We start from the raw sequence: 10,051 nt of genomic DNA on the forward strand, positions 1-10,051 counted from the left end.
ATGAAGAAGAATCAGTACACAAGAGGAATCAGTTGATAGCAGAAGTTTCTGGAGAGCTGGAGGGTTAAAATTTGATCCCAGAGGTGATAAAGAACCACACCAGATTCTTACTAGTAAACAGTGCAGTGAAGTTGGGAATTTTCTTTGAGAAAGATTGCCCTGGCAGCCTTTCACAGGAAAAGGCAGAACAAGAAGGCTAGCAGGATATGGTCTTAAAGGTCACTGACAGCCTGCTCAGGCCCCAGCAAAGGAGGACTGCCGAAAACATCTTTAGCAGGGATTAGTCCCAGGTCCTTCCAGATGATAGAATCCCAGTAACTTATCCTACTTTCCTTCCCCACCTCCCCAACCCCACCTCAATTCTGACAACACTTATTTGCTCAAAATGGACCATCTGATGGCAGGGACATGCTCCTGCAAATGGCTGAGAGCCTGCTCTACTTCAGGGAAGCATCTCCATCAAAGAGAGGAGTTACTAGTGTAACACATGCCCAGTGTGAGTACAGTAGCAAGAGACTGACAGCCAATTTCTCCTCTGTAATAGGCTTCAAAAATAACAATAGGCGAACAAGATAGAATCTATTCATTTTAAATTTGCCTGAGCTGCTAACTTTAATGGAGGTCACTACTAAAGCACCATGAAGATTTTTAATCCACGAATTATATAGCATATCATTTGTTCTCTCCAAGGAGACCTATGGCAGAATAGACACTCAATTTATGTTACTATAGAATCACCACCTGATTCTGGGATGTCCAATTATTCTGGGATTTTTTTTTTAAAGGTTGGGAGGTAGGTTGTTTAGAAAATTAATCTAAGAATGTCAGGTAAAAGTGGTATCAAAAATAATAATATATAATAATGGTATCAAGATACTAATTGTGGTATCAAGAATAAGAGCTCTAGCTGGTTTGGCTCAATGGATAGAGCATCAGTCTGCAGACTTGAAGGGTCCTGGGTTCAGTTCCGGTAAAGGGCATGTTCCTCAGTTGCAGGCTCAATCCTCAGCCCTGGTCAGGGCATTGGCAGGAGGCAACCAATCGACGTGTCTCTCTCACATGTATGTTTCCCCCACTCTGTCTCTCCCCCTCCCTTCCACCCTCTCTAAAAATCAAAGGAAAAATATCCTCAGGTGAGGATTAACAAAACAAAACAAAAAAAAGAATAAGATATATACACATGAAGTCAGCAATGAGTCAAGAACCCAGAAGCCAATGAATGTCATAGGTGATGTTTGCAGGTGCTGACACCACTACATGGCCAGAAATACAAAGACAGGGACCATGCCTATCAGGTCATATACCCCAGGCCCAATGTTGAAAGAGATAACCAACTGGAGAGAGGAATGGATGAATGAATGGATGAATTAATTAATTAATTAATTAAATTTATTTATGTAACAAAGGCAATTAATATACCTAAGAACTTTATACATACTACTCATTTTTCCAAAGAGCTGGAAATAGTGAGAATTTAATTGTGTTCATTCATAAGCGAATGTGCTTACATGTATGTGCAATACACACACCTCAAGTAAAAAGATAAGCACATCAAAAAGAAAGATTTTAATCTTTAAATTCTTTCTACAGCAGAAACATTTCAAAGCCATTAAGGCACTTTGCAGCATTTTAAAATGAATTCCTGCAGGTTAACCTTTTAGTCGCTTCCATCTGTTTGGAGTGCCAGGCCCTGTGCTTGGTGGCCGATGAATAGCTAAAGAAGGGGAAAAAGAGCTAATTTTGGGGTTTCTTGGCCCCTGGATAATTTTTCCAAATAAAATCCTATTAAGTTTTACTCTAAACAGATGTATTTTTAGCAAGACCAAATAATCCATTTTCTGCTCTAGTTTAATATCCATTTTTTCATTTCATGGGTTTTATCCCTCAATTCCAAATGACATTCTAAGTCAAATCAGAACTTAACCGCAGTCATCAGATGCAAATACTTAAAAACAAAACAAACAAACAAAAAAACACACCCAGATCTTAATGGTAAAAGGAGATAGGATATTAAGTCTGCCCTGAATAGAGCAGCCACTGAGAAACAGGGCAAACAACGTGTTCAATTTGCGATTTTAAAAACTGAGGGTCTGGAGTTCACCTGTTTTATGATGCACAGACACACACACACGGCACACACAGAGCTCACCTGTGTCTGAAAGGATATGAGAGAAAGAATGCCTGAAGGGAGAGAGGCAAAGGCTGAGCTCTTTGCCTGGTTGTGATGTGAGTCATGTTTCCTGGGAGTGGGGGAGGGGGGTGTTCCTGCATTCTATACATCTGTCTGTGTGAAGGAGCAGCTTCCTTCACTGCGAATTCTGTGGAATTACTATGAATTGCCATATTATTGCCGCAATCATGTTTTGGATAAACACCACGTTGATTTTTTTGGTGTTAGTATTTTTAAGTCAATCTAACATACCTTCTAAGCAAAGCAGGTATGGATTCATTCTATCACCACCCAGTGGTGCCATGGTGTGACAGGTCCTGGTGGCATAAGGCAGACTTCTTATGCTCATTAGCGTCACAGAAGAGAAGTACCAGGTGTCCTGGGAGCCCAAGACAAGCAGAGCTAACCCAGCTCACGAGGTGATTGGAGTCACGTGGGAAGATTTTAAAATACTGATTTCTGGGTCCACCCCTAGAGCTCGTGATCCAATTGTTCTGGAGTGTGGCTCTCAGCACCTGCCGTTTTCAAACTTCCCAGATGCGTCTAACGTGTAGAAAAGCTTAAGAATCATAGCTGCAGTGCAGTGGTTCTCAAAGTGAGGGCTTATGAAACAGATTTCTTGTCCTCAAACCCAGAGTTTCAGACATGAGTTGTAGGGAAGAGCCCAAAATGTGCATTTCCAGCAGGTCCCCAGGTGGTGCGACAGCTGCTGGCCAAGGACCACACTTGGAGAATCGGCGATGAGGTGGTGAGAAGCAATGGGGGAGGGAGTGCTCCTGACAGAGCGAAGCACAGGTCATTCTTCTCCAGAGAAGAGAGAGCACAAGGACAAGCACATTCCCGGAACTGGGAGATTAGCGGTATGGCCGGAGCTTAGGAAGCAGGGAGAGAGTTGTGCAAGTCAGGGCCAAGAGGGAGGTGAACACGCACCTTAGTGCTGCCATCTGTGCTTTTGATGGAGGGTGACATGACTCCATGGGGCAAAAGAGGCTGCTGCTCCTCACAAGGGCCGGCCACAGCAGCTGACAATCGACAGGCCCCTTAAATCTCAGGTCATTAAAAATCTGGGCTGGGTTGCCATTAAAAAGTAATACCCTAGTCAGGTATAACATTTTATAGCTTTCAGAAATCCTGGATGGCAAGAACAAAGACAAAGGTATTAAATAGTGGGGCCAGGTCTAGAACCCAAGCAGTCAGCCCCCTGGCCCACCAGTGATCTTCTACAACTCGTCATTCTCAAACTTTTCATCCTTCCCCCAAGAGAAAAGTCAAGTCCCCTGGGAAAACTGTCTTCAAAGTGCTAAGAGGAAAAAGGGAGAGGCAGAAGAAAAGCCAGCGCCCCACATGCGTGGTGGCATACACACCTGCCTGTAGCATTTGCACATGTGTTGTTATAGAATGTTCCAGAGGGCCCTGGCTATGCTTGGACAACTATTTTTCTCTCCATAAATTTACTCAGATCCAAAGTTGACCTGAAAGGGAACTAAGGTGTTTGTCATCACATTCTAGGTGATTCTCTTAGTCACTGGTCAAGAAATCTGGGTAGCTGCTGTGAGAGGGCTGTCATGTTTGAGTTTGGTTCTCCTGTAAGCCAAACAGCTGGGCTTCCCTAAACTATGGACAACTGAGAGGCAGCACACGAATAATAAGCAATTCAGGGACTTCTTCCTTTACTGTTTTTTTTTTCTGCCCAAATTACTAGTAATACTCTTCAGAAAAGATTGACTCCTACTTTAACTTTTACATCCTTTTGAAATCCAAGAATGTGTTATTTTCTTTTCTCTGATTATAAAGTAGTACAAGTTTGTAAGCCAGATGTTAGGAAATACATAAGAAAACAGAAGTGCAAATAAAATCACCCGTAATCTTGCCCCCAGAACAAATCACTATCAAAATTTTTGTATTCTTCCTTCAGACATTAAAAAAAAAAGTGTTTTACCAATGTTGACTATCTACTGTGTGACACTTCATTAAAAAAAAGTACACTAGCAAGTTGTACATCATTTAAGTATAATAGAGCTTCTTAAAAGTGCTTCTCACCCTTTCTCTTTCCATTATGTGGCTCCACCAAAACAACCAGTCCTTCATGAACATTTTGTTGTTTCCAATTTTTCCAGATTTAAGAACCACTACAATCAACATCTTGACATTCTTGAACAAATCCTTGCATACATACTGATGACTTTAGGTTAAAGTCTTGGGTATAGAATTGCTATTTGAATATTTTTAAGGTTTTTAGAAAAAGATATGGCATAGACTAGCGAATATCAAAGTAAATAAAAACATTTACATCTAATAAGAATATTTATCAGGCTGAATGAGTTGTTTTCCATCACTGGCTCTTCTTCGAAGTAACAGACAACCATAGTCATCACTCTTTCTTATTTAGGTGTCAGAACACTCCAGGTTTCATGCATGCACACAGCTCCCTGGGAAGCTCTCCCATTTACCTCCACTGTGACCTCAGATATGCTTTGGCCTCTGAAGTCTAACTACCCGCTTACTCCTTCTCCGAAAGACCATTAAATAGCCTCCTTAATTCTCGTAAGTACCTCTGGCACTCTCTAACTGCCTGTCAAGGGGAAGCCTTCAGCCTCCTTTCCTCTCAAAGTCAAAATAGAAAGGCTAAGTATGATGCTACGCATGTCTGCACACCCACAGCCACACGCCTATTATTTTTTTCAACCAGGGAAGGTTTCCTTGGAAACCATCTATATCACTGCTCCAACTCCTCCTGCTCAGTAAGTCCCTGCCTGATATTAGCAAAAAACAACAACAACAACAAAAAAAAAAACAAAACAAGAGTCTTTCTCAGTAAGCCAGTCAGAGAAAGACAAATGCCATATGATTTCACTTATATGTGGAATCTACAGAATAAAACAAATGAACAAACAAAATTGAAACAGACTCATAGACACAGAAAAACAGACTGATGGTTGCCAGAAGGGAGGGGACTTAGGGGTTTGGGGGACTGGGTGAAAAAGGTGAAGGGATTAAGTACAAATCGGTAGTTACAAAACAGTCATAGGGATGTAAAATACAGCCTAGGAAGTAGAGTCAACAATATTGTAATAACTATGTATGGTGCCAGGTGGGTACTGGAAAGATGAGGGAGAACACTGTAAAGTCTGTGCATATCTCACCACTATGCTGTATACCTGAAACTAATCCTACCTAATAAAGAGGGAATATGCTAATTGACCCTCATGCGGTCGCAAAGATGGCAGTGCCCACAGCCAATAAGGAGGGAATATGCTAATTGACTGCCATGCCCTCAAAGATGGTGGCATCCAGTCCCCTCAGTCCCGCTGGGGCAGCAGGCACAGCCCCACCGGCCGCTCCGCATGCCTGCCTCCGGAGACCCCAGTCCCCTCAGCCCCGCAGCTGCCCAGGGCCGCCCGAGGTGCAGGCAAGCCTCGGATGGAGGCTTCCCAGCTGCCCAGGGCCGCCTGAGACTCAGGTAACCAGGGCCGGCCGAAGCTTGCGCTGCTGGCAGTGGCAGCAGCAGAGGTGTAATGGGGCGTCGCCTTCCCCTGATAGCTGGGTCACCTCCTGCCCCTGAGGGCTTTCGGACTATGAGAGGGGGCAGGCTGGGCTGAGGGACCCCCCTCCAGTGCATGAATTTTCATGCACTGGGCCTCTAGTACAAAATAATATTGAATGTAAACTGTAATTGAAAAATAAAATAAAAAGATCCTTTCTAGGGATCTGGAGTGTCTTAATTTTACTACTGCTGCCCCTCACCCTACCCCCCAAATATTTCTCCACGCAGACAGGAGTAGGAACTGTCTTGTTTACCATCAGTTGCTGATCTCCCAGGGCCTGGCATTAGTTCTCAAAGCATGTTTGCTAAACGAATAGATGAGATTGCAAGACTTGTGAAATTCCTAAGCACTTTGAATATTTAAAAACAAACTTAGCAAAACAAAACAGTTTGCAAACAGCCATATGATGGTTTTCTCACAAGAATTGTTAAGAACGAAATTACTTTAGTTCCTCTGATTTGATCGGAACTGAATCAACAAGGCATCCATTAGAAATGACTTATAAGAACTGAAGAGGAGATATGCTGTTTTCCCAGCTGGATTACCAAGTGGGGATTGTTGCTACTAGTAAGGGTGGTTAGGGAGGTTGTATAATAAGTCATCCAGCCAAGGAGGCAGCAGGAGCTGAAATCCAGCTCCTGCTCTGCTCGCCAGCACATGGGCCCTGGTGTGGGGCTCACCTGCCCCGAGGAAAGGAAAACTTTTTCTAATGGTCACAAAGGCACAGCACTCACCAAGTTGTACAGTGTTTCATAATTTACACAAAAACACTGGATGGGTCCTCAGTGCCTTTTTAAAAAATGATTTGAAAGAGAAAGAGAAAGAGAAAAGAAAGGAGGGGGGGAGAGAGAGAGAGAGAGAGAGAGAGAGAGAGAGAGAGAGAGAGAGAGAGAGAGAGATTGACTTGTTGTTTCACTTATTTATGCATCCATTGGTTGATTCTTATATGTGCCTGACCGGGGATCAAACCCACAATCTTGGTGTAATAGGACAACACTCTAATCAACTGAGCAACCTGGTCAGAGCTTTCTGTGTCTTATATTTATTTATATTCATCAACTGCATGTAACAAAGTCCTTAAATATGGCAGATGCTCCATCAAGATACATAAACTAGATTAAGCCCAACCAGTGTGGCTCAGTGGTTGAGCGTTAACCTATGAACCAAGAGGTCACCGTTCAATTCCCAGTCAGGACACATGCCCAGGTTGCAGGCTTGATCCCTAGTGGGGCATGCAGCAAGCAGCTGATCAATGATCCTCTCTCATCATTGATGTTTCTATCTCTCTCTCCTTCTCCCTTCCTCTCTGAAATCAATAAAAATGTATACAATAAATAAATAAACGAGATTGAGCAATTAATTCTCAATAAATTGATAATTGAGAATTAATGATAATTTTAAGACTACTCTGAGGAGGGGGTGGGTAAATGCCAGAACTATGGTTCACTCATTGGGGATCAAATACCATTTTAACAATTGAAGAGAATTAAGAAAACATGTCCTTCCATTTAATAGGAAAAAAGAAGCTCAAAGAGGTCACGTGGATTACTGGACTTTAGCACTCTTAGGCCACCTCAGTTATAATTGAATTCTCCATTAATTGAGGCCCTAAACAGCTCTTCACACCCAGCAGCACCAGCCCTTGGGTCTCCAGCTAGACAAGTCTAATGATAAGTGAGCAGCTTTGCCATTTGATTGGGACTTTGAATTCCAACAGGGTGATTATATTGCATGAATGGTTTTTCGTATCACTTATTATCAAGATATTTTCCTAACTTTCAAAATGAACTCTGATAGAAAGGAAATAAATCAAGCTTTTTATAAGATCTAATAGATGTCAGAGTGTTCCTTCTCTGTCAGGAGTTCTAATTCTTTGTTTGAAAAAAATGATTAATCATCAAAGCAACTTAGTATAAAATTGAAGTTCTTCATCTACATTGCATTAAATTTATATTACTTGCCACTTCTATCAACTCTAAAGGGGTAATTTTCTATATTGAATTATTTATATTTTCTTGTAATCAGATACCTGATAAACTTTTAAACATTTATACATCCACCTAATTCAAAGATGGCAAGTGAACTAATACTAAAAATGGAAATCTGCCTGACTGATCTACACTACAGTATTTGTGTGTGTCTGTTCATCTATCTACATCCCTACACATATGATTATTGCTGCACAGTAGGCATCGTTAAACGAATGATGACTAAATGTAATAAATATTGGAACTAAGATGGCAAGTCAGATAATGTCCACAATAGTAAAGAAAGAAATTATCAAACTATTTGGTACTCTCATGAATCTTAATGCCATCTACCTTGTTGCCATTTCTGTGGAAAAGTGTTGATAATGTTGGATTTTTCCTACCGTACTAAGACTTTTATAATACAAACATTTAAAACTGGTATTAGCCATAGGATTTCTAATCAAGATGCAACCTATTAAAAAAGAAAATTAAAGCCCTGGCCAGGTGTCTCAGCTGGTTAAAGCATTATCCCATACAACAAAAGGTTGGGGGTTGATTCTCAGTCAGGACACATGCCTGGGTTATGGGTTCAATCCCCAGTCAGGGTGTGTATGGGAGGCAACCAACTGATGTTTCTCTCTCACTTTCTCCCTTCCTCTCTCTCTCTCTCATTAAAAAAAAAAAAAATCAATAAAAATGTATCCTCAGGTGAAAGATAATTTATGTATTGCTTAACTGCTCTGCCCTTCTGTACTAGTTTCCTATTGCTGCTGCAAATTAACACAAACCTAGTCGCTTAAAATAATACATATTGCCTTACAGTTCTGGAGGTCAGAAGTTTGAACTAGGTGTTCCCTTGCCTTTTCCAACTTCTAAAGGCCACCTACGTCCCTTGGCTGTGGCCCCGTCTCCATTTTCAGAGCCGGCACATACCATCTTCCAATCTCTCTCTGACAGTGACCCCTAACTGTCCTGCCTCCCTCTTTTCCTTATAAGGACCGTTGTGATTACATGGGGCACACCCCATAATCCAGGGAAATCTTCCTATCTCAAGATCCTTTACTTAATCAATCTTCAAAGCCTCATTTGTCGTGTAAGGTAACATATTCACAGGTTCTGGGGGTTAGGATGTGGACATCTTTGGGGGGTTATTATTCTGTCTATTGCCCCTGCTAACACTGTGGTTGGCATTAAGCATCAAGCGGGATCCTGGAACACATTTGGGGAACAAAGGAGAGCAGTGTTTGAATCCTGGGTTCAGCCACTTACCAGCTGTGTGGTCTTGGCCAATATACCCAAACTCTCAGACCATCCGTATTTTCACTTGTAAAATGGGGCCAGAGTACCTACTTCCTTTTGTTGTTGTAAGGATTAAAAGAGAACTCAAACACAAAGCATCTGGCTCCCAGCCCGCAGTAGGTGTTGAGTAAAGATGAGTCAGTTCCTCTGGTCTGTACATAAAAGGACACAGCAGCATCAAAGCCAACTATTTGCTGATTTTTATTAACTTGCCATGTGACTAGTTACTAAGAAAGTCAGTGGAGAGAGGGTTTCTCTGGCCCAGGCAGTTAAGGATTGACAGCAGAGAGCAGGCTTTCTTTGTTAGCCAACACTGTTAAACATCAGCGGGGCTGCCTGAACGTCTGCTCTACTCAGTAGCTCCAATGGCAACCTGAATTAAGACGGAAAAGGATTTCCCTTTATCTCTGATTCTCAATTACCTCCTAGGTGAGATACCGGTAGCCATAGAGAAAGCCACAGAGAATGCTGCATTATGGTGGAATTCATACTGAAGGGTATTTAAACAAGGCCAAGTTTCTAAGTAATTTTATCACACTTTTCTTAAATTTGGAACTTATATATGCATAATACATATATTCAGTTAACAAGATTGACCAAAGAAAAATGCAATAATCGTTTGAATGTCATAAATTGGGATTTAATGGATTTGGCATTCAGTTTGGAGTTAGATGATTGCGATTATCAGGAGGACCATGTCCCAGTCCTGCCTATACCACTTCCTGCTGTGTGACCTCGGGTAGCTCACATTATCTCTCTGGGCCTCATTGATAAAGTCACAGGGTTACTATAGGGATTAACTAAGATTATGAATGTGAAACCATTATCTGAGTTTAGGATATTATTACTATTTACTTATTCAATAAACATTTACTTCATCTTTACTCTGTTGTAGATACTGAAATAAAAAGAGAATAAGAAATGAGTAAGACCTTCTCAGGGGGAAGAGATTGGACAAAAATCTTATACCTACAGATGAAGACAGTGGGGGGTGGGGGTAAGAGCATGGGGTGGGGTGGGAACCAAGTGCACGGGAGCTATGGGGGGGGGGGGGGAATGAGGAACTG

Source organism: Myotis daubentonii, chromosome 7 (genome assembly GCF_963259705.1).
Source record: "Myotis daubentonii chromosome 7, mMyoDau2.1, whole genome shotgun sequence".
Lineage (NCBI taxonomy): Eukaryota > Metazoa > Chordata > Mammalia > Chiroptera > Vespertilionidae > Myotis > Myotis daubentonii.